The sequence below is a fragment of the Stomoxys calcitrans genome, chromosome 1, assembly GCF_963082655.1.
Source record: "Stomoxys calcitrans chromosome 1, idStoCalc2.1, whole genome shotgun sequence".
Lineage (NCBI taxonomy): Eukaryota > Metazoa > Arthropoda > Insecta > Diptera > Muscidae > Stomoxys > Stomoxys calcitrans.
This window is the reverse complement of record NC_081552.1, coordinates 194,274,378-194,297,487: the sequence shown is the minus strand read 5'-3', so window position 1 is coordinate 194,297,487 and position 23,110 is coordinate 194,274,378. Positions and strand designations below refer to the sequence as shown.

General features: G+C 42.1%; 1 protein-coding gene across 5 annotated transcripts in view; it reads left to right on the top strand.

Annotated features, from left to right (window-relative positions):
- LOC106092475 (FH1/FH2 domain-containing protein 3) overlaps positions 1-23,110 on the top strand; it is a 419,829-nt gene that overhangs the window by 114,793 nt on the left and 281,926 nt on the right. The gene's annotated exons all lie outside the window — the stretch shown is intronic.

The window sequence follows — 23,110 nt, the reverse complement described above, 5'->3', positions numbered from 1 at the left end:
CGCTTTTACTTGTTTCTCTTATGTATACGAAATGCCTCTTTCCTCCTCTCTCTCTCTCGCCCCCTCTCTCTGTGCTTTCCCCTCTTTATGTCATCGCCTAGTTTATGTTAAGTTAAAACAAGTAAAAGCGTGCTAAATTCGGCCGGGCCGAATCTTATATACCCTCCACCTTGGATTGCATTTGTCAAGTTCTTTTCCCGGCATCTCTTCTTAGGCAAAAAAAGGACATAAGAAAAGATTTGCTCTGCTGTTAGATCGATCAAGATATGGTGCGGTTAGCACCACAATTAAATTATATGTTGGAGACCTGTGTAAAATGTCATCCAATTCGAATAAGAATTGCGCCCTTTGGGGGCTCAAGAAGTACAATAGGGAGATCGATTTATATAGGAGCTGTATCGGGCGATAGACCGATTCAGATCATAATAAACACGTATGTTGATGGTCATGAGAGGATCAGTAGTATAAAATTTCAGGCAAATCGGATAAGAATTGCGACCTCTAGAGGCTCAAGAAGTCAAGATCCCAGATCGGTTTATATGGCAGCTATATCAGGTTATGAACCGATTTGAACCTTCTTTGACACAGTTGTTGAAAATAAGAATAAAATACTTCATGAAAATATTCAACCAAATCAGATAGGAATTGCGCCCTCTAGAAGCTCAAGAAGTCAAGTCCCCAGATCTGTTTATATGGCAGCTATATCAGGTTATGGACCGATTTGAACCATACATGACACAGTTGTTGGATATCATAACAAAACAAGTCGTGCAAAATTTCAATCCAATCGGATAAGAATTGCGCACTCTAGAGGCTCAAGAAGTCAAGACCCAAGATCGGTTTATATGGCAGCTATATCATAAAATGGACCGATATGGCCCATTTACAATACCAACCGACCTACACTAATAAGAAGTATTTGTGCAAAATTTCAAGCGACTAGCTTTACTCCTTCGGAAGTTAGCGTGCTTTCGACAGACAGACGGACGGACGGACGGACAGACGGACGGACATGGCTAGATCGACATAAAATGTCACGACGATCAAGAATATATATACTTTATGGGGTCTCAGACGAATATTTCGAGTAGTTACAAACAGAATGACGAAATTAGTATACCCCCCATCTTATGGTGGAGGGTATAACAAGTAAAAGCATGCTACGCTCGGCCGGGCCGAATCTTGGGAACCCACCACCATGGATCGATTGGACTTTACTAAGTACAGTTGTTGGAAATCATAACAGAACACTATGTGCAAAATTTAAGCCAAATCGGACAAAAATGGTGGCTTCCAGGGGTTCAAGAAGTTAAATCTGTAGATCGCTTTATATGGGAGATATATAAGGTTATAGACCGGTTTTCATCAAAAGCCTCAACATGTCGTCAATGGTCTGTGCTCTCACTCCCATGTAACGCGTCAGTTTGGACAAGGGTATTTGAGAGAAACTTTTTCATCTTGGCGGCATCATTAACGCTATCGACCTGTTCACAAAAAATGCTTCCAGGAGGCAAGGTATTCCGCTCTGATTATCTTATTGTATTCCTTTAGCCGTGTGTAATACATATCCCAATAAACTGCTGCTCTTTTAGGGCTGGCACTGAATCTCTTCGGAAATCCGGGGTTTTTTCTTGGGCTGTCTTCCTTTCTTGAAGAGGGCAACTTTCTTCGAAATACCCCACTATTGCAGTTGTTATACTGTTGACTCTATCGTCAATATCTTCTATGATTGGCTAGTCCCACTTTAACAGGAGCTTCTTCGATTTTTCTTAAGGCTGCATTTACTGCTTGCTTTGAACGACATGAAATTAAAAACGAACGACATGAAATATCTTAGCAAAACTACTGTTGTATTGTGCAGGGCTTATATGGGTCGACTCTACCCCCTATATGGCCTTTTGTACTTCTTTATGCTGTTGTTGTTTTTAGTCGAGCTATTTTTAAACTCACTTTTGATTCTCGCATGAGCCTTGTGTGTAAATTGAATGTTAGTCTGATTTGCAAACTTTCATTCGTAAATCATATGGCAAGGCGAAGAGGCAAAACTTTGTTGTTTTGTTAGTTCTGGATTTGGAATCAACTTCTTCTTGTGCTTCAACATTGCTTGAAGAACATATTAAGGGTTGCCATCGAATTGCTTAGCGATAGTTTAATCGGGTACTGAACTAAGTCAGTGGAAAATTACACTTATAAGGGGGTGGCTTTAGAGTTCAAATCGAGCGATACATGTTGCCTATGCGCAGCATTTCCCAATGAAAAAGGAACGAAAGAACTAGGTCCTAAATACGAAGTAAAAACGAGCTAAGTTCGGTCGTGCCGAATCTTGGGAACCCACCACCATGTGGTGGGTTCCCACTTCTGGGGACCGAACAAGGATGATCGAGAGACCGGTTTACATGGCAGCTATATCAGGTTAAAGATTGATTTTGTCCGTATTGGACACATGGAAAATTTCAGTCAAATCGGACAAAAATTGCGGCTTCCAGAGGGTCAAGAAGTCAAATCGGGAGATAGGTTTATATGGGAGCTATATCGGGTTATTGACCGATTTGGACCAAACTTAGCACAGTTGTTGAAAGTCGTAAAAGAACACGACGTGCAAAATTTCAGCCAAATCGGACAAAAACTGCGGCTTAAGGTCTCAAGATGTCAAATCGGGAGATCGATTTATTGGAGCTATATCAGGTTATAGACCGATTTGGACCGTACTTGGCACAGTTGTTGGACGTCATAACAGAACATTACGTACCTATTCAGTACCCGGTTAAACTATCGCTAAATTTCGGACAAAAATTGCGGCTTCCAGGAGCTCAAAAAGTCAAATCGGGAGATCGGTTTATATGGGAGCTATATCAAGTTATAGACCGATTCGGGCCGTTCTTTGCACAGTTGTTAAAAGTCATAAAAGAACACTACGTGCAAAATTTCAGTAAAATTGGACTAAAGCTGCGGCTTCCAAGGGCTCAAGAAGTCAAATCGGAAGATCGGTTTATATGGGAGCTATATAAGGTTATACACCGATTCGGGCCGTACTATGCACAGTTGTTGAAAGTCGTGAAAGAACACCACGTGCAAAATTTCAGTAAAATTTGACTAAAACTGCATCTTCCAGGGGCTCAAGAAGTCAAATCGGGAGATCGGTTTATATAGGAGCTAAATCAGATTATAGACCGATTTGGACTGTACTCGGCACAGTTGTTGAACGTCATAACAGAACACTACGTGCTAAATTTCAGCCAAATCGAACAAAAATTGCATCTTCCAGGGGCTCAAGAAGTCAAATCGGGAAATCGGTTTATATGGGAGCTATATCAGGTTGTAGACCGATATAGACCTTACTTAACACAGTAGTTGGACGTCATAACAGAACACTACGTGCAAAATTTCAGTAAAATTTGACTAAAACTGCGGCTTTCAGTGGCTTAAAAAGTCAAATCGGGATATCGGATTATATGGGAGCTATATCAGGTTATAGACCGATTCGGGCCGTTCTTTGCACAGGTGTTTAAAGTCGCAAGAGAACTCCACGTGCAAAATTTCAGTAAAATCGCACTAAAACTGCGGCTTCCAGAGACTCAAGAAGTCAAACCGGGAGATGGGTTTATATGGGAGCTATATCAGGTTATAGACCGATTTAGATCGTAGTTGGCACAGTTGTTGGACGTCATAACAGAAGACTGCGTGCTTAATTTCAGCCAAATCGGACAAAAATTGCGGCTTCCAGGAGCTCAAAAAGTCAAATCGGGAGATCGGTTTATATGGGAGCTATATCAGGTTATAGACAGATTCGGGCCATTCTTTGCACAGTTGTTTAAAGTCGCAAGAGAACTCCACGTGCTAAATTTCAGCCAAATCGGATAAGAATTGCGCCCTCTAGAGGCTGAAGAAGTCAAGATCCCAGATCGGTTTATATGACAGCTATATCAGATTATGTACCGATGTAAACCACACTTAACGCGGTTATTGGAAATAATAACAAAACACCTCATGCAAAAATTCAGCCAAATCGGATAAGAATTGCGCCCTCTAGTGACTCAAGAAGTCAAGATCCAAGATCGGTTTATATGGCAGCTATTTCAAAACATGGACCGATATGACCCATTTACAATCCCAATCGTCCTACAGTAATTAGAAGTATTTGTGCAAAATTCCAAGTGGCTAGCTTTACTGGTTCGTAAGTTAGCGTGCTTTCGACAGACAGACGGGCGGACGAACATGGCTAGATCGACTTAAAGTGACCTGACCTCCGAGAAATATTTCGGGGAGATAGAAACAGAATGTCGAAATTGTATACCCCCATCCTATGGTGGAGGATATACAATTTAAATAAAGGGTGATTTTTTTGAGGTTAGGATTTTCATGCATTAGTATTTGACAGATCACGTGGGATTTCAGACATGGTGTCAAAGAGAAAGATGCTCAGTATGCTTTGACATTTCATCATGAATAGACTTACTAACGAGCAACGCTTGCAAATCATTGAATTTTATTACCAAAATCAGTGTTCGGTTCGAAATGTGTTCATTCACCGTTCAGCGATGAGGCTCATTTCTGGTTGAATGGCTACGTAAATAAGCAAAATTGCCGCATTTGGAGTGAAGAGCAACCAGAAGCCGTTCAAGAACTGCCCATGCATCCCGAAAAATGCACTGTTTGGTGTGGTTTGTACGCTGGTGGAATCATTGGACCGTATTTTTTCAAAGATGCTGTTGGACGCAACGTTACGGTGAATGAACACATTTCGAACCGAACACTGATTTTGGTAATAAAATTCAATGATTTGCAAGCGTTGCTCGTTAGTAAGTCTATTCATGATGAAATGTCAAAGCATACTGAGCATCTTTCTCTTTGACACCATGACTGAAATCCCACGTGATCTGTCAAATACTAATGCATGAAAATCCTAACCTCAAAAAAATCACCCTTTAAAACCCCAAAACATTAAATAACTCTTAAGGCAGAAATAAGGTATAAGGAAATAAGGTAAGGTATAACATTTGGGACTCATTTTTTACCTAAGGGTCAAAAATAAAATAACTCCCCAAAATTATGAAACTGTTCCCAAAAATTTGGAACTTATTTTACTGCGCAAAAATCCTAAATGTATGGAGAGTGCCGAGTTCTATAAAGTTATACAGCCCCATACAAACCGATCCCCGTGTTTGACTTCTTGAGTCCCTAGAAGCCTCAGTTTTCATTCGATCTGGCTGAAACTTGGCACCTGGATTTCTGTTCTGATTTTCAACACCATTGCCGAATAAGATCCAAAGTTATCAACAAACTGGTTGTTGTTGTTGTTGTAGCAGTGTGTTGTGTTCTATCTTTCGTCTGCTTGATTCTATTGACTATCCAGATCCAGGAACTCTGCCACTAAGATGGGGCGCGTGCAGAGGTATTTGGGTCTGAGACGAGTGGGACTGGCTGAGCAGTTAAGCAGGTGACGTATGTCGTGTGGTCTCTGGTCACAATCGAGACATACATACTGCACGTTGTCATCAATCCTTGCTCTGTAGGAATTGAGGCAGCTGCATTTGCCGGATCGTAATTGAGCCAAAACTACTCTGGTTTGCCGGGGAAGGTCAATTTCTTCAGGTGCAATGGGAGGCGGTCGTTCTCCAAGGACGTGGTAGCTATTCACTGCATCTGCTACCGTGTCTGCATGAATGTTGTCTAGACCCGATTGAAATGGTGCTTAAACTAGAGGTTCTCACTTGAAAAGCTGCACCTCACGCACTAGATCATGTAGATCTTAACCTTAAGGTTTCTGGACGGTTGATATCTATCCACTAGATGATGGATTTGGATTTGGATGGTCTCTGCGTTAACAGCCCAAAAGGTATTGCTTAGACAGCATGTAGTTATGTCTTCGCACTGGTAGGATCTTTGTCTCCTAATGTAGGTGGTCCACGTGAAAACTGAGAAGACAAATCTGAGTGCTTTTCCACTGCGTATCACGGAGCTGACGAGACCACACCGGCGCTGCACAACCTACCACAGACCAGCCAATTGCTTTGTACGTGGTCAATAAGGCTACTTTGTCAACACCCCAAGTGCTTCCGGCAAGTGACTTCAGGACCTTGTTTCTATTTTTTACCATATCGCAAATTGCTGTGGCATGTGAGGAGATTTTGTAAGGGCTGTCAAATGGGACATTTGATGGTCGGAATTGTCACTCCGTCGACCATCACTTTCAGCTCATTATTCTCCTTACGCGTATTTGTAGTGAACAATGTGGCTGAAGATTTGGTGGCAGATGTCTTCAGATATCTCGAGCGAAAATAGAGGCAAGTTCGTTGAGGTACACATTTAACCTATCGCAGATATGATCAATGATTGGGCGGCCATGATACCATGATCGTGCAATCGTCAACATATGATACGATCTCTATGCCGTCTGTAGGGGGAGGAATATAGGTTGGGTAGAGGTTAAACAGTTTCGGTGATATCACCCCACTTGGGGAACTATCTGTTTCACTCTTCGGAGCTTGGACTTCTTATACCTAAATTCCAAAAATGACTGGCGACCACACAGATAGTTCGCGACGCAGCGTTTCAGACCTGGCTGAAGGGACGTATTGGCGATGTTCTCATATAGTTTGGCTTGACTGGCTGTGTCGAATGCCTTCGAAAGGTCCAGTGCTACGAGGACCGTCCTATCACATGGCCTGGGCTAATTGAAGCTATGGCAAATGTGTTCGGTGATGGCATGCAAAGCTGTTGTTGTGCTATGCAGTCTTCGAAATCCATGCTGATGCTCGGGGAATAGTATTTCTCTAAAGGGGATCGGGAGCTGTAGTCCCTCAAGCGTCTTGCCTACTGGAGAGAGTAGGGAGATCAGTCTGTACGACTTCTCCTTACTCGGGTTCTTTCTAGGCTTCAGTAGCGGCATCACTCTGCCCATCTTCCAGACAACGGGAACTATAAGAGTGTTCAAAGACAGGTTGAGGGCAGTTGTAAGATACTCAACTTCAGGTAGATCCAGATTTTTCATCTTCAATGTAGAGATTCTGTTGGGGTCCAATGCCTTGGATAACTTGGAGCCACGGATGACATTCGTATCTTTGTCCACAGTAAATTGTGATGGCTGTCCATCGAATCGGAGACCACGAATATAACGAATGGCTCATCTCCTAGCCCTGTGGAACAGCTAGGTGCATCTCTTCGTTTCAGTCACGCTTACATCACCAAAATTGACAGGTTGAGGACAGTTGTAAGGTACTGAACTCCAGGTAGATCCAGAATTTTCAGCTTCAATGTAGAGATTCCATTAGGGTCCAATGCCTTGAATGACTCGGAGCCACGGATGACATTCGTATCTTCGTCCAGGGTAAATTGGGATGGCTGTCCATCGACTCGGAGACCACGAATATAAGAATGACTCATCTCCTAGTCCTGTTGAACAACCAGGCGCATCTCTTCGTTTCAGTCACAGTTACGTCACCAAAAGTGACTTAGGTCCTGTCGTCCCTTCTACCGGGGTTAGAAAGTGACTTTACAGTAGAACACAGCTCGCCTCCACCGGTACCTATGTTTGCTCCAAGTGTTCCAGCCATAAATTATGTTTATGTTCGTTTACTACCCTGTTTTCAGATAAAGCTCGCTGATTCTGAGCCTAGTGTGGTCCGTGCAACGAATCTCTTCACGCTCGTCTGTGTGTACCACTGCCTGCGCCGGGAAACTAGGACGCACTTGGGGTATTCGAACGGCTGGAATAAAGCGAGCGGCTGCTGTATTGATGATGTCTCGAAATTTCCTCTCGGCAACTAGCTTATTTGAGGGGGGTGTCACTTCACTGAAGCGGGGATTGGTGTACTCTCTAAGGCTGACTCAATTGGCATTCCTTTGAATGACAAACATCCGGTACTCAGATGTTATGAAGTCGAATGGTCGGTCGTTGGTGAGAATTATGGGGAGGTAATCTGATCCCAAAAGAAATGACGGCTTGCCATGTTACATCACTCAGGAGATCAGGGGATGCAATGGAAATGTCTGGCTAACTGCTGCAACTCCTCGTTATCCTAGTTGGGAACAACCTCATTCACCATGCAAAACGTGGAGTCTTCAATCTGCTCTGCCAAAGTTATGCCCTGCTGGTAGTTAACTAGGGGAGAATGCCATGAAACGTGATGCGCATTAAGGTCTCCTAGAACAAGACGATTGCGGCCAGACAGTAGCCAACTTACGACGGACTTGTAAGCTTGGCCCTTAAATGGGTCGCAACTACCAACCGGCGGTATATAAACGTTGTATAGCTCTATCTCGGCAGTACCGGACTTGACTGCTATCCCCATGCACTCCATGTTGGGGTTACTTGCGCCAAGCGCAAGCGAGATGGGTCTATACTGCACGGAATAGTGTATTACGAAGGCCAATCCCCCACCTCTATTCCTTACGCGATCCTTACGTAGCACATTGAATTCGGGACAACTGTGCGAGCTGCAGGTGTTGGTCAGCTTTGTCTCCTGGATCGCTGCAACCAGTACCTTCTTCCGACTCATAAAATCCACTATCTCATCGATCTAGCCTCTCAGACCATTGCAATTCAATTGAAAGAATGATACACTTCCCGGCACTGGTCTGGCAATATGGCGCTGGGAAGCTGCTGTTGCGTATATTGCCACACGGCAAAGGTCGGGGGTATGTGACCCCTACGACGAGGACGTAGTCCCGGCACAAGAAAGCTGTGAGCACCACACCAGCTAGAACATTGAATTCCCATCTGTGTGGTGTTCATTGCTGTCACGAGAAGCTTAGCTGCGAGCTACCGAACGCGTCCACAGATTGCGGATAGTGGAATGCTCCATACGAAGTAGCTGTAACTGCAATCGCGAACAATCAGCGGTATCGAGTAGAGAGTCTCAGTGAGAGGTTGGGTGGCACCGGCTCTTGCACAAATACTGAGTGCCTATGATGCTCAGTATGACAAGGCAAGTTATTGGCGCCTTTGAATAACCAATGTTCACCTTGTTCCCTCGGCGATCGGTACTTTGGACCGGAACTAGCACGTTCCTCACCTACAGGAGCTTGACGAGTATCGCCACCTCCACTTGAAAATGTGGTTGCAACAACAATGAGGACGTAGAAGGCGACACTTTTTCAGTACGACTATACTGCCGTAGTGACGTAAGGCCAGACAAGATCAGAAATCGCCCACTCCATGCACCGGTTACACCTCACCGACACCGACCGATGATGAAAGCGATTCTAGCAAAACGAACAGAACCAGGGTCCGAGGTTTTTCTCAATCCCGGCACGGACCAGTAGCGTACGGAGAAGACACTCCGGGATGTGCCTCTCCCAAGAAGAAAAAGGACGAACAAATTGCTGTTTGTGGGGTATTTTGGGAAAGGGGTAGACCCCCAGAAAATTGGTTCCGAAAATGGGTATCAATTCTTGCTCTACCCCCCAAATCTGGTAAATATGCCCGATTTAGGGGTGTCTTGAGGATTGGGGTGGTCCCCCAAACACTAAGCCCGGAAAATATATCAGCAACGTGTTCTATTCTCATACATCTATATATCATTTATTCGAACCCCATATTGCCATTGACCTCAAAATTGGGTATCTAATTCGTTTTCTAATCTCATTTAAACTCCTTATTGGAAAAGTCAGAAAATATGTCCAGTTTGGGGTATTGGCCCTAAAATCTATAAATATTTAATTCCACTCTCTTTAAGACCCAAATACGTCCTATTTGGGGGTTGTTATGGTGGTGGGACGTCCGCTAGACAGTTGGCCCCTAATCAGATACGTGGTCTACTCCCACATACTTTTAATTTGAGCCCCATATTTCCATAGTCGGCAAACATTAACGGCTTGGGGGGTGATTTTTTGGGGGAGTTTCAGTGAGTTGGCCTTGAAAATATATATCGGATTCATGTTCCACTCTAAAAACCCTCTTTTTTGAGCCTCATATTGCAATAGTTAGCAAATACTTACTATTGGGGTGGGGTGGCCCCATAGACACTTTTCCCGAATATTGATATCAAATTCGTGCTTTACTCCCAAAGACCTTTCATTTGAGCCCTATGTTGCTATGGTCGTAAATTTGTCCCCTTTGGAGGATGCCCCCCAAAACCCTTGGTCCCATACTTGGATATCAGATTCGTATTCTACATTCAAATACCTTTTATTTAAGCCCCATATTCCCATGGTCAGTAAATAAGTCCTGTTTTGGGGGTGTTTTGGGGAGGGGGTGGATCCCCAGAAACGTGGTCCCACATTTGGATATCAGATTTGTATTCTACTCGCAAATACCTTTCATTTGAGTCCCATATTGCCATGGTCGGTAAATATGTCCGATTTAGGGGTGTTTTGGGGGTTGGGGTGGTCCCCCTAGCACTTGGTTCGACAAATGGATATCAGATACGTTTTCTTATCTTAAATACCCTTCATTTGAGTCCCATATTGTCGTGATTGGTCTAAATATAAGTTTGGTAGGTTTTAGGGAGGGGCAGCCCCCCTAGGTACCCCATCCGAAATTTTGATACCAAATTTTTATTTTTAGGATAATATATGAGAGCACACAAAATTTCGCTTAAATCGCACCACCCATCTCCGAGATCTGGCGTTTCTGAAAATTAGGGTAAGGGGGAGGGTCCGCCCCCCCTTCAGATATCAAAAAATGTAGTACCCTATTTTCACCACGGGATCATTATGCAGCATCTGTGAAAATTTCAAGAAAATCGGTTCAGCCGTTTCTGAGTCTATAAGGAACACACAAACAAACACAAATTGATTTTTGTATATAAGAAGAAGAAGATAGGCCCGATTCCCCGATATGGCTAATTGAGACCATAGCAGCCGCAACCAAATCCCAATTTGATTGTTGTGAAATAATTCATATATTGAGTTAACTAAGGGATATTTTTGGCGGAATCCATTAGGTGCTCAGTGAATATAATGGGCTAGGGGATTCATTCATATGGCTGCTAGCAGGATTGTGTTTGGTGTGGATTTTGGAAAGCCTAAGTGTTCTTTACATGCCAAACTTGGCAAGATAGGTTTATATACGACAATTTTAGCCAAATAGAAGTCTACATAAGCAATTTGGGATCCCCTATAGCAAAGGAGAAGTATCTGTGTCGATCTAGATGGATATAGAAAGAAAGTAATGTAGCGAAGTTCTTTGATTTGTATAATTTTTCAAAAAATAATTTTACTTAATTGAAATTGTAAAAATATAACCTAAGTAATATCTTATTTTTCCTTCCAGGTATGTTTCACAGATTTGTTGTTACTATTCGTAAGTATTTCTATTATTTACTCTAAAGCCTAGACCAAGATCATTCCCACGAAGATTGTCCATAATTTGATTGCGAAATATGCAGCATTCTATTGGACGACATAACAAAAACATAATTCACACAAAGCTGCATAACAAATGCAGCTACTGCGTTGAAACAGAGTTGCTTGTGACCCAGTTCGTGAGCAATTAGTTGAAGTGAAATTTGTGTTGACGCAGCGACATGTCGCTGGTATGTTGCTGAAAGAACTCGGTACCACTTCTATGGAATGTGTTCGATCTTTCTTCCTCACAATTCTTTTAATGGGAAAAGTGGAGGCCAGTACTAGGCCTAAAAGGGAACCCAAATGAAATACTACTTTGCACACATTTGGAGGACACTGTAGCGCTGAGGTTATGATGTCCGCCTATCATGCTGAGAACCTGCGTTCAAATCCTGGTGAGAATATCCGAAAAAATTTTGTCTGCGGTGGTTATCCCCTCCTAATGCTGAAAATACACTTGTAGGCCACCGTAACTCAGAGGCCACCTGTCCGCCCATGATGGGTTCGAATCCTAATAAAAACATGAGAAAATATTTTCAACGGTGGTTATCCTCTCCTAATGCTGGCGACATTTGTATGGTACTATGCCATATAAAAAGTTCTGCCCAAACAGGTGTCGCATTGCGATGCGCCGTTTCGAGTCGGCTATGAAAAGAAGGCCCTTTATCGATGAGCTTAAACTTGAAGCGGACAGCACTCATTAATACGTGAGAAGTTTGCTTCTGTCCCTTAATGGAATGTTCCTGGGAAAATTTGCATTGTGGCAATCAATTATATTCTAATTCACAACCCTAGTGTCAGGTGGCGATATCTCCATAAAAATTTGAAAGTGAAGGCATTAAATTTTCTATTGCGTTCCCTGCACCTTTAGACACCCTTTTAATGTGGTTTATATTCCGGGGGAATGTTTTTCTTGCTCCCCCTATTACAACCCAGTTCCCGTAACTCTCCAGCAATCCTTTTTCTATATAGAAGCCCAAACTCGGAAAGGCAGGCTTCCATGGACGGCTATGACGCAATTTCTGATTCCATTACAAATATTTTGGAGGACTTTCCAGGCAGTAAAATCGTTGTCGCTGGGGATTTCAAAGTCCACAACTCCTCCTGGCTTGCCCATATGACTCATGAGGGCCAATGCGTTGAGCTTTGCGCTGCTCACAATGGCTTGGCGCAACTAGTGAACGAACCGACACATATCGCATGTGTCCAAGGGCACCAGAATAATACTCTTGACCCAAATAAATACTCAAAAAAGGTATTTATTGGGTATTTACCCAAGCATTGGGTATTTACCCGCTAGAAACCCATCTCGAGGCATGTACAATACAAATATGCCCTTCAACTACATTTATTTTGTTTAATTTTTAGCAGAATCAATGGTGGGGGGTTCCCCAGATTCGGCCCGGCCGAACTTGGTGTAGTGCCGAACTTGGCCCGGCCGAACTTGGCACTACACCAGAAACAACAACCTTTTCTCTATGGTCCCATGATTTCTATGCCTATCACCATATGATGGGGTGGTATAGTGGTCTAGTCATTGCGTTTGTTACACCTAGAAATATTGATCTGAGACTCTATATCCGCTTGAAATTTTGTCATTATGTCATTAAGGTTTGCAAATGCGCCATATCGGTTTATATTCGGATATAGACCCCCCTGATTTAACTTTATTTGGAAGAAATTTGGCGCAAAGACTTCTGTTCTGACATCCAACATCTGTGCCATGTACGATTCGAATCGGTCTATAGACTGACATAGCCGCCAAAAAATCGATCATCGGATTTGACTTCTTGAGCCCCTAGAAACCAAACTTTCACCTGATTTGGCTGAAATTTTGCACAAAGGCTTCTCTTGTGCTTTTCAGTCTCTGTGCCAAGCATAATTCGATACGGCTTCCTTACTAACATAGTCCCCATATAAAGCAATCCCCGGACTTGAACTCCTAGAAGCCCCAATTTTCAACTGATTTGGCTGAATCCGTTGTGTCTGCTCTCACTCCCATGTCGTCGACCAAAGTTTCAGTTTGGACATGGGTTTTGGAGAGAAACTTTTTTATCTTGGCGGCATCATTAACGCCATCGTCCTGTTCGCAGAAAAGCTTCCAGGAGGCACGTTTTGCCGCTCCGTGTGCCGTGTGTAATACACATCCGAATAAACTTTCTCTGGGCACAAACAGTTTCGCTAAACCCGTCAGTGATTTCTTTGCGAATACAAATTTCTGGAATTCATACCAATGCATGGCAGTTGCCATTTCCTCAAACTCTTCGTGCCACAATTTGATTGACAATGTGCCAGATCCGTCAGACGACCGAATTGAATCTTCGATGTCTCTTAAGATCATTGAAAATCTGGATTCATTCACGCTTGCCACGTTCCGCTGTTTTGAACAATGATTGTTTCCATTCAAGTCTTTTTCGTCTGTTGTGTTGCCTTTATTTTTGTAACGTCTTTTCAGTTTGACATCTCTCTCATCGTTGCGTTGGAGTTTGCTACTTCGTTCAGAACAATTATGCTCACCTTTTATATCATGTCGTGTGGCACACAACTCAACTTCATTATCCTGTTCCCGTTCAACTTCATCTCCTACGTCATTCTCTGTCTCCCCTAATCATCACCAGAGTTTAATCGGTCTCATCGTCGTTTGTTGCGCAAGTTCCATTCCCTTTGTTTTTGGTGGACCTATTTTTCTCTTTTCCTACACTTTTAAAGCAGCAGGACCCCGTGGTAAATATGTGAGAGGGGAGGTTGAATATCCGCTATCGACATCGTGGGAAGATTAACGCCCTCTCTCGCAAGGAAATTCGCCTTCACATTACCTGTCATATCCTTGTGACTAGGGACCCAACACAAGTTCACCTGTGGTCACTGTGTAGATGCTCCAGAGGGTGACGACATTGATACACCTCTTTAGATCCTATGCTCGCATCCATAAGAGCCTTAAGCACTGCCTGACTATCGCTGAATATGCAAATATCTGACTGGTCTATCTATGTTCCTTGACATCACTAGCTCCGCAGCCATGACAATCGCAAAGATCTCCGCCTGAAAGATACTGCAATCATCCCGCAACTAATGAGAGACTTCCAGTGATCGGTCCGCGCAGTATATTCCACAACCGTTTCCGCTATCCAATTTCGATCCATCTGTAAAGATATTGACATCACCACACCTGATCTGCCTTTTCTGCCACTCCGCCATGCAACCTGCTGTCCACAATATCCATTCTCTGCAGATAGTCAGTTTGCAGGTGTCTAGCCGGCAAACCCCGAAGCTAGCCAAGTTGTGACAGCCTTAAGGCCTAACCAGAATAAGCGCGTTGAGGAACGTCGCGTTGAAAATGCTACTCTGCAAACAAATGTTAAAAAAACAACTCGCAAAAGCTAAAACATTTAAAAATCGGTCTACAACCTCATATAGTTCTCATATAAACCGATCTTCAGATTTGACTTCTTGAGCCCCTGGTAGCCGTAATTTTTGTCCCATTTAACTAAAATGTTGCACATACTGTTCTGTTATGACTTCCAACAACCATGCTAAGTACCGTTCTTATCGGTCTATAACCTGATATAGCTCTCATATAAACCGATCTCCGATTTGAATCCTTGAGACACTGGTAGCCGTAATTTTTGTCCGATTTAGCTACAATTTTGCTCATACTGTTCTGTTATGATTTTCAACAACTGTGGCAAGTGCGGTCCAAATCGGTCTGAAACTTGATATATTGTATGTCCCATTTAAACCGATCTCCCGATTGGACTTCCTTACAAGCCGCAGTTTTGTCCGATTTGGCTGAAATTTAAATGCGGTGTTCTGTTACGACTTCGAACAACTGTGCCATATACGGTCCAAATCAGTCTATAACCTGATATAGTTTCCATGTACAGCGGTCTCTCGATACATCCTTAATGTATAACTAGCAACTCCTCCAAGGAACTGGTCGCAATAGTACTCATAGCCCCACTTCTAAATCTCAAAGCCACCCTATTCAGGTCCCGCACATGAGATGCGTACACAGTCACCGGCCACCAGATGTGGCATCCATAAATCAAAAACAGCCGCACCACCGCCGAGTGCAGCCAGTGCATCATTCTAGGCCGTAGACCCCATCTACTGGCACGAGTAGAGAGCAACGAAAACCTTCCTTATCCTCTATTCAATTCAACTTACTATCCAGAATAACCCGAAGAAATCTAACCGACCTGGACATTCTCAAAGTAGTTCACTGCAACCTAGGCAATCTGAATATTCGTATGTTTTGCTTCTCCTCCATAGCGCCCGCCTCTGCATAGTTCCTATGAGCCTTCTCAATACACTACTACATGTGATTATTTCATTACAGTTATAGATTTCAGAATTTTCCAACCTTCTTGTTTCTAGAAAATAGGCATATTGCAGTCTTCTCTAGATTCACGTTCAGACACCCAATTCTAGTCCAGTCTTTTCCACATATCACATCCGTCCGAATAAAAAAATAACGAATTGGCAACTCTTAATCGCTAAACTGACAACCACACCGGCTATGAATACCTGTGGCACACGCTATCTTCAAAAGCAACAACAATTTCAATTTTATGCGCGCATCATTCTGCCCGATTACGATGAACTTATTTTTAGAATTACGCACACTACAAATAATAATCGCCGCTGCATTTATAGCTACCGCAATTACAGCTGAGTGTAGTGTGCAATGCCAACGAAGGAAGGTTTTGTGTTATAGCCGAAAACTGTCCCCCAACGAACATCGTGTATTTGAATAGGGGGACAGCATAATATAAAACCAAAACAATTCTCAACCACTTACTCAACAACAATTGTTGGTAGCGAGCACAACAAGTTGTTGGTTGTAGCTCCCCAAACTCTCGCTCTCTTAAAGAAAAAAAAGTCTAAATCATTTCATTGTGCGAGAGAGAAGTGGATCTTCTTTAACAGTACTCTTTACCAAAGAGATACTCTTAGGTTCCACAAAATATTCGCATAGCAGCTCCAAACAGATGTTTTTGTTACACTTTATGCTGGTACTGCATTGTTGTTGTTTTTGGTCTCTTATTTGTCTTCATTGCGGTTGTCATTGTTTGTTTCCTTGGTAGCTAGCGTGCATTTCTTTTGAGTTTAATGGAAAATTATAGACCGGTATTTTGTGAGCCAAGTATTTAAGGGGGGATTTTTGGGGAATTTGCAAAACTCTTGCTTGGTCTCTTTTGCTCTATTGTACTAGAAGAACCCTTTCGAATTGGTTTCTTTGGTAGTGCTATTTTCTTTGTTTACTTTTCTTTATTCTTTCATTCGCAGGCAGAGTACAATGATTTTTTGACTGTTTTTGCTGGCAATATTGGTTTGTTTCCCTCATTATTGTTGTTGTTGTCATCAAAGCCACATTGCTGTTTGAATGTCGCTTATATTTGTGGTGGCTTTATATTGGGTTTGCTCTATATGCCGCTTGGGTGTATTGCCAAGCACAGTGGGAAGAATCGTGCCAAAGCAAAATTGCTTGTCAATTGTGAAGGCATATTAAAATATTCATATACATATGTAAAGTTGGCTACTAACTGTACCAATGCTCTAAGTGTACACATACATACAGTGACGGACAAAACTAAAGCACAGGACTTCTGTCAATCAACATCTTTCTTCAATAAAAATGTTAACATTGCACTCATATAAAAAATGTTTTATACCCTCCAAAATAAGATGGGGGGTATACTTAGATCGCTATTCCGTTTGTAACACCTCGAAATTTTGATCTAAGACCCCATCAAGTATATACACTCTTGATCGTCTTGACATTTTAAGTTGATCTAGCCATGTCCGTCCGTCTGTCTATAGAAAGCACGCTAACTTTCGAAGGAGTAAAGCTAGGCGCTTGAAATAAAGGGAAATTTTTTAGTTATCATTTTGGAAATATGGTCTAAACAGCTCACGCACGTTTCGTGTTTTTTTCACTGTCAAACATCTTCCGTTTGGTCTTTAATTTAACCATGAATCGTCTTACAAACGAACAACGCTTGCCAATTATTGAATTTTATTATCAAAATGCGAGTTCTGTTAGGAAAGTTCATTGAGCGCTTCTTCCATTTAATGGTCATTTTAATCACCCCCTGAAGCGGCTATTCGGGCTATTGTGGCCAAATTTCGCACTAAATTAACATTTTACATCAGGTCGCAATTACATAGAGTGCGAACTGAAGAAAATATCGCTGCTGTATCGGCCAGTGTTAATGATGACCATCAATTATCGATTCGTCGCCATTCGCAGCAATTGGGTCTCTGTTACACAACAGCGTGGAAAATATTGCAGAAGGATTTAGGTGTGAAGCCTTTCACAATACAGCTGGTGCAAGAACTGAAGCCGAACGACCTAAGACAACGCAGAATTTTCGGTGAACGGGCTCTTTGAAAGTTGGCCGAAGATCCACTTTTGTAACGAAAATTAGTGTTCAGCGACTAAGCTCATTTTTGACTCGATGGATACATAAATAAGCAGAATTGTCGATTTTGGAGTAAAGATCAGCCAGAAGCATTGCAAGAGCTACCAATGCATGGAGAAAAAGTCATTGTTTGGTGCGGTTTAAGGGCTGGTGGCATCATTGGACCGTACTTCTACAAAGATGATGCGAATCGCAATGTCACTGTGAATGGTGAGCGCTATCGTGATATCCAACTTTTTTCGCCCAAAATGGAAGAGCTTGACTTGCATGACATGTGGTTTCAACAAGACGGTGCCACTTGCCACACAGCACTCGTAACAGTGGACTTATTAAGAGGCGAGTTCGGTGAATATTTTATATCACGTTCGGGACCGGTCAATTGGCCGCCTAGATCGTGCGATTTAACGCCTTTAGACTAGTTTTTGTGGGGCTATGTTAAAGCTCATGTCTATACAGACAAGCCCTCTTCAATTAACGCATTGGAAGACAACATTGAAACATTTCTTCGTTAGGTACCCGCCAAAATGTTGGAAAGAGTATGCCAAAATTGAACTTAGCGGATGGACCATTTGAGACGCAGTCACGGTCAACATTTGCATGAAATAATCTTTAAACATTATTATATATTCTTGATCAGCGTACAAATCTAAGACGATCTAGCCACGTCCGTCCGTCTGTCTGTTGAAATCACGCTACAGTCTTTAAAAATAGAAATATTGAGCTGAAACTTTGCACAGATTATTTTTTGTCTTAGGCCCATAAAAGCCACATTTATTATCCGATTTTACTGAACTTTGTGAGAGTGATTGCGTTAGGCCCTTCGACATCCTTCTCCAATTTGGCCCAGATCGGTCCAGATTTTTATATAGCTTAAGTATAGACCGATCCGCCGATGTAGGGTCTTAGGCCCATAAAACCCACATTTATAATCCGATTTTGCTGAAATTTGGGACAGAGAGTTGTGTTAGGTAGTTCGACATTCTTCTTTAATTTGGACTAGATCGGTTCAGATTTGGATATAGCTGCGATATAGGCCGATCTCTCGATTTCAGGTTTTGGGTCCATAGAATGCGCATTTATTGTCCGATGTCGCCGAAATTTGGGACAATGAGTTAAGTTAGACCCCTCGACATCTTTCTGCAATATGGCCCCGATCGGTTCAGAGATGGATATAGCTGCCATATGGACCGATCTCTCGATTCAAAGTCATAGGCCATAAAAGACGCATTTATTGCCCGATGTCGCCGAAATTTGTAACAGTGAGTTGTGTTAGGCCCTTCAATATTCTTCTTCAATTTGGCTCAGATCGGTCTAGATTTGGATATAGCTGCCACATAGACCGATATCTCGATTTAAGGTTTTGGGCCCATAAAGGCGCATTTATAATCCGATTTCGCTGAAATTTGACACAGTGACTAATGTTAGGCTTTTCGACATTCGTATCGTATATGGTTCAGATCGGTCTATATTTGGTTATGACTACCAAAAAGACCAATATTTTGTTCTACAAAATTGAACAATGACTTTTACTGATTAGACCACTCAAGATCCGTGTCGAATTTGTGTCCAAATCGCGCCATCATAATCACTGCATTATGACGAAAGGTGGTTTACATATATACCCGAGGTGAAGGATATCCAAAGTTCGGCCCGGTCGAACTTAAGGCCTTTTTAACTGTTTTTTTTTTAAAAAACTGTTCTATAGCTCTTAAAAAATCACCCTTTTGTACATCAACCGGAAACAGAGCCTAGTCTCTGGGTCCTCAATGTATGCCCTCAAACCTATTCTGTCACTAGCTTTGATCCATTTAAGATTTTTGCCACTACCATCAGTGTCTCGGACTTTTCCTCAAGTGTTGTCTCAGGCATCTGATCAGAGACCATTTCAAAGTAAACCATGTCTCCTTTTGTCGCCTCGATTATGCAGCGGTGGTATGATTTGCTCCTATCTTCAATCCACTCTCCCATCGCTAATGAAGTTTTCTTACGTTGTACTTTTTCTCCACGGCCATCCATCAAGCTATGAAGGCGCAATATAATATTGGTCTAATTACGCTTCTGTTGAGCCAATGAACTATACCAGGTTTGAAGCCCCATTATAAACCAAGGGTCCGTATACTTAGTGCCCAACATCTGTGAGTTATCTCAGTATTATTTTTTGATTTAAACTTTTACATTATTCGTTACGCTGGTATGTTTTCAAAAATTCCATTTCCAACCCACTGTGAGCACGTATCTTACCTTTGACTTTGTAGGGCATGACTTGACTAGAATAATAAGAAACTGAATAATCAAAGACACACACGCACATATACATTCAAGCATAACGAACGTATGTACATACATACATACTCGTACATTACTAACATTTTTTCTCCCCAAAATCAAATTTTGATAAAACACAAACAAAACGAAAAAGCTACGAGCGTACGAACTAACCCAACAACAATTGAATGAGTGGTTGGTGACTGAGTAACTACCACCTTACACATGTAGTGTACTCTCAGAACACCTTAGAATTGTTGAGGGTGGGGGAGGAGGTGGTCTCAGTTTGTCAAAGAGACATCGAAATGTGAATGATGTTAACCCATTAACGACTGACCATCGATTCCCTTGTCCAGTTTTTATGAACTTTCAAATATTCATTATCTTCAGCATTTATATTGAAGTGGTAATTTCCTAAAATTTGTTAAAAAAAATTTTTTTTGAAAAAGTAAAAAAAGTGATTTTCATTTTACATTCCAAGCCACTATGTTTTTACAACAAGAAAAATCATATTCTTAACATTTTATAAACATTTAGCGTAGAAAAGTGGTTTTAAATGACCTTGACGAAAATCGCACCACCTGTCAAAAGTAGTAGGCTTATCGCAAATAAATTTGTGTACCCTCCACCATAGGATGGGGGCGTACTAATTTCGTCATTCTGTTTATCTCTTAGAAATATTCGTCTTAGACCCCATAACTTAAAATGTCATGTCGATCAAGAATATATATCTTGATCGACATGACATTTTAACTCAATCTAGCCATGTCCGTCCGTTTGTCCGTCTAAAGCACTCTAAACTTCGAAGGAGTAAAGCTAACCGCTTGAAATTTTGCACAAACACTTCTTAAGAGTGTAGGTCGGTTTTGATAGTAAATGGGCCATATCGGTCCATGTTATGATATAGCTCTCATATAAACCGATCTGGGTTCTTGACTTCTTGAGCCTTTGGAAGACGCAATTCCTATCCGATTTAGCTGAAATTTTGTACAACGGCTTCATATAAGCAGAAGATCTAAGCGCAAGAATATGCAACTTGGAAGTGTTGGCTGACCACAGCTTCTCTGATCATCGTTATGTTAGTTTCAGCCTTGGAGAAAATATTGCAGAAGTGGTCCCTCGGCTTAACAGAAGGATAAATTTCGACACAAATTCTGCACATCTATTCCTTCTAGACCAGAAAAGGAAGTGGCAACTGCGAAGGATATAGACATTATGGTCAAGCGGATCACTAAGGCCCTGAATGACTCGCTTGTGTCAGCAAGCCAGGTCAGTGTCAGCAATCCAGAAGTCAGAGAATGTATGGACAATGTCTAGTGAGGAAACACTAGAACTATTCCTTGATACACGTTTCCCGGGAAATTCTCCAACGGAGAACGGGGCGCCAGAAGAGGTCGAAACCAATTATGGTGGTGTATATTCAGAAGTCAGAAAATGTATGGGCAATGTCTAGTGACTACTAGTTGATACAAGTTGATACATATTCTTGGGAAATTCTCAGACAACGTGGCGCCAGAAGAGGTTGTCACTGGTGATAAGAAGTTTCGACTCCTTTAAGTCGCCTGGCCTTAATGATGTATCACCGGTTGAATTACAAGCTTTGTCTGATAGACTGGTTCCTTGGCTAGGGGAGTTATACTCTGCTTGTATCAGCATGTCATATATACCTGTGGGATGGAAGGACACGAAGGTAATTTTCAATTCGAAAGCAGGAAAACCCCACCACATGAAAGCAAAAAGTTTTCGTCCTATTAGTATGTCATCCTTAATGCTAAAGACTCTTGAGAGGTTGATAGAAACATGTCTTAGGGCAAAGATCCCTGCAGATCGCCTGTCGCGACAGGGCATTAACTCTACCGTAAGAAAGTTTATTAATAACAAAAAAAATTACTAAAAGATGCCATACGACAGGCTTGGGATCTGTGGATCTAAAAAGATGGATCAGCAGAGGAACTCTTTAAGGAGGTGTACTGTCTCCTCTGCTTTGGAATATAACCATTAACAATATATTTTTATCTCTGGAAGATAAAGGTGTAAAAGTGGTCGCATATGCTGATGACGTGGCCTTTGTGGTTAGGGGAAAGTTTCCCTACACTTTGAGAGATATACTTCAAGAAGCTCTATGTGCAACAGCGAAGTGGTGTACCAAAACTGGTTAAGGCGTAAATTCGTGCAAGACACAAGTAGTTACAAATTCCCTATAGTGGCACCTGTCTCCTTGGTAGGAGAGAATGTCCCATTTACAGAAAGCGTAAAATACCTGGGTGTTTTGCTGGACTGGAAATTGAACTTCAAATCCAACATTTTGGAAGGGGCAAGAAAGACCACTCTTGCCCTATACACTTGAAAGAAAGCCATTGGCAAAAGTTGGTGATTTAGACCGCGCGTCATGTATTGGGCATATACTGCAATTGTCAGACTTTTAATGTTGTATGGCATTGTGGTCTGGTGGACGGCGCTTCAAAAGTCCACCTACTGTTAATAGTCAACCGGATCTAAAGGATGGCTTGTTTGTGGATCACTGCTGCACTGAGGACGACATAATCTGATGCACTGAATTAAATATATCATGTTATAGACCGATTTGGACCGTACTTAAAACAGTTGTTGGAAGTCATAATATAACACCACGTGCAAAATTTCAGCCAAATCGGACAAAAATTGTGGCTTGTAGGGCTCAAGAAGTCAAATCGGGAGATCGGTTTATATGGAAGCTATATCAGGTTATAGACCGATTTGGACCGTAGTTGACAAATTTGTTGGGAGTCATAGCAAAACACCACATGGAAAATTTAAGCCAGATCGAATGAAAATTGGGGCTACCAGGGGCTGAAGAAGTCAAATCGGGAGATAGGATTATATGGGAGTTATATCAGGTTATAGACCGATTTGAACCGTAGTTGACACAGGAAGTCATAACAGAACGCTACATGCAAAATTTTCAGCAAAATCTAAAAAAATTCCTGCTTCCAGGGGCTCAAGAAGTCAAATCTGGAGATCGGTTTATATGGGAGCTGTATCTAAATCTGAGCCGATTTGACCCATTTGCAAACTTCGATGACCCACAGCAATACTAAGTACCTGTGCGAAATTTCAAGTGGCTAGCTTTACACGTTCGACCGCTGTCATGA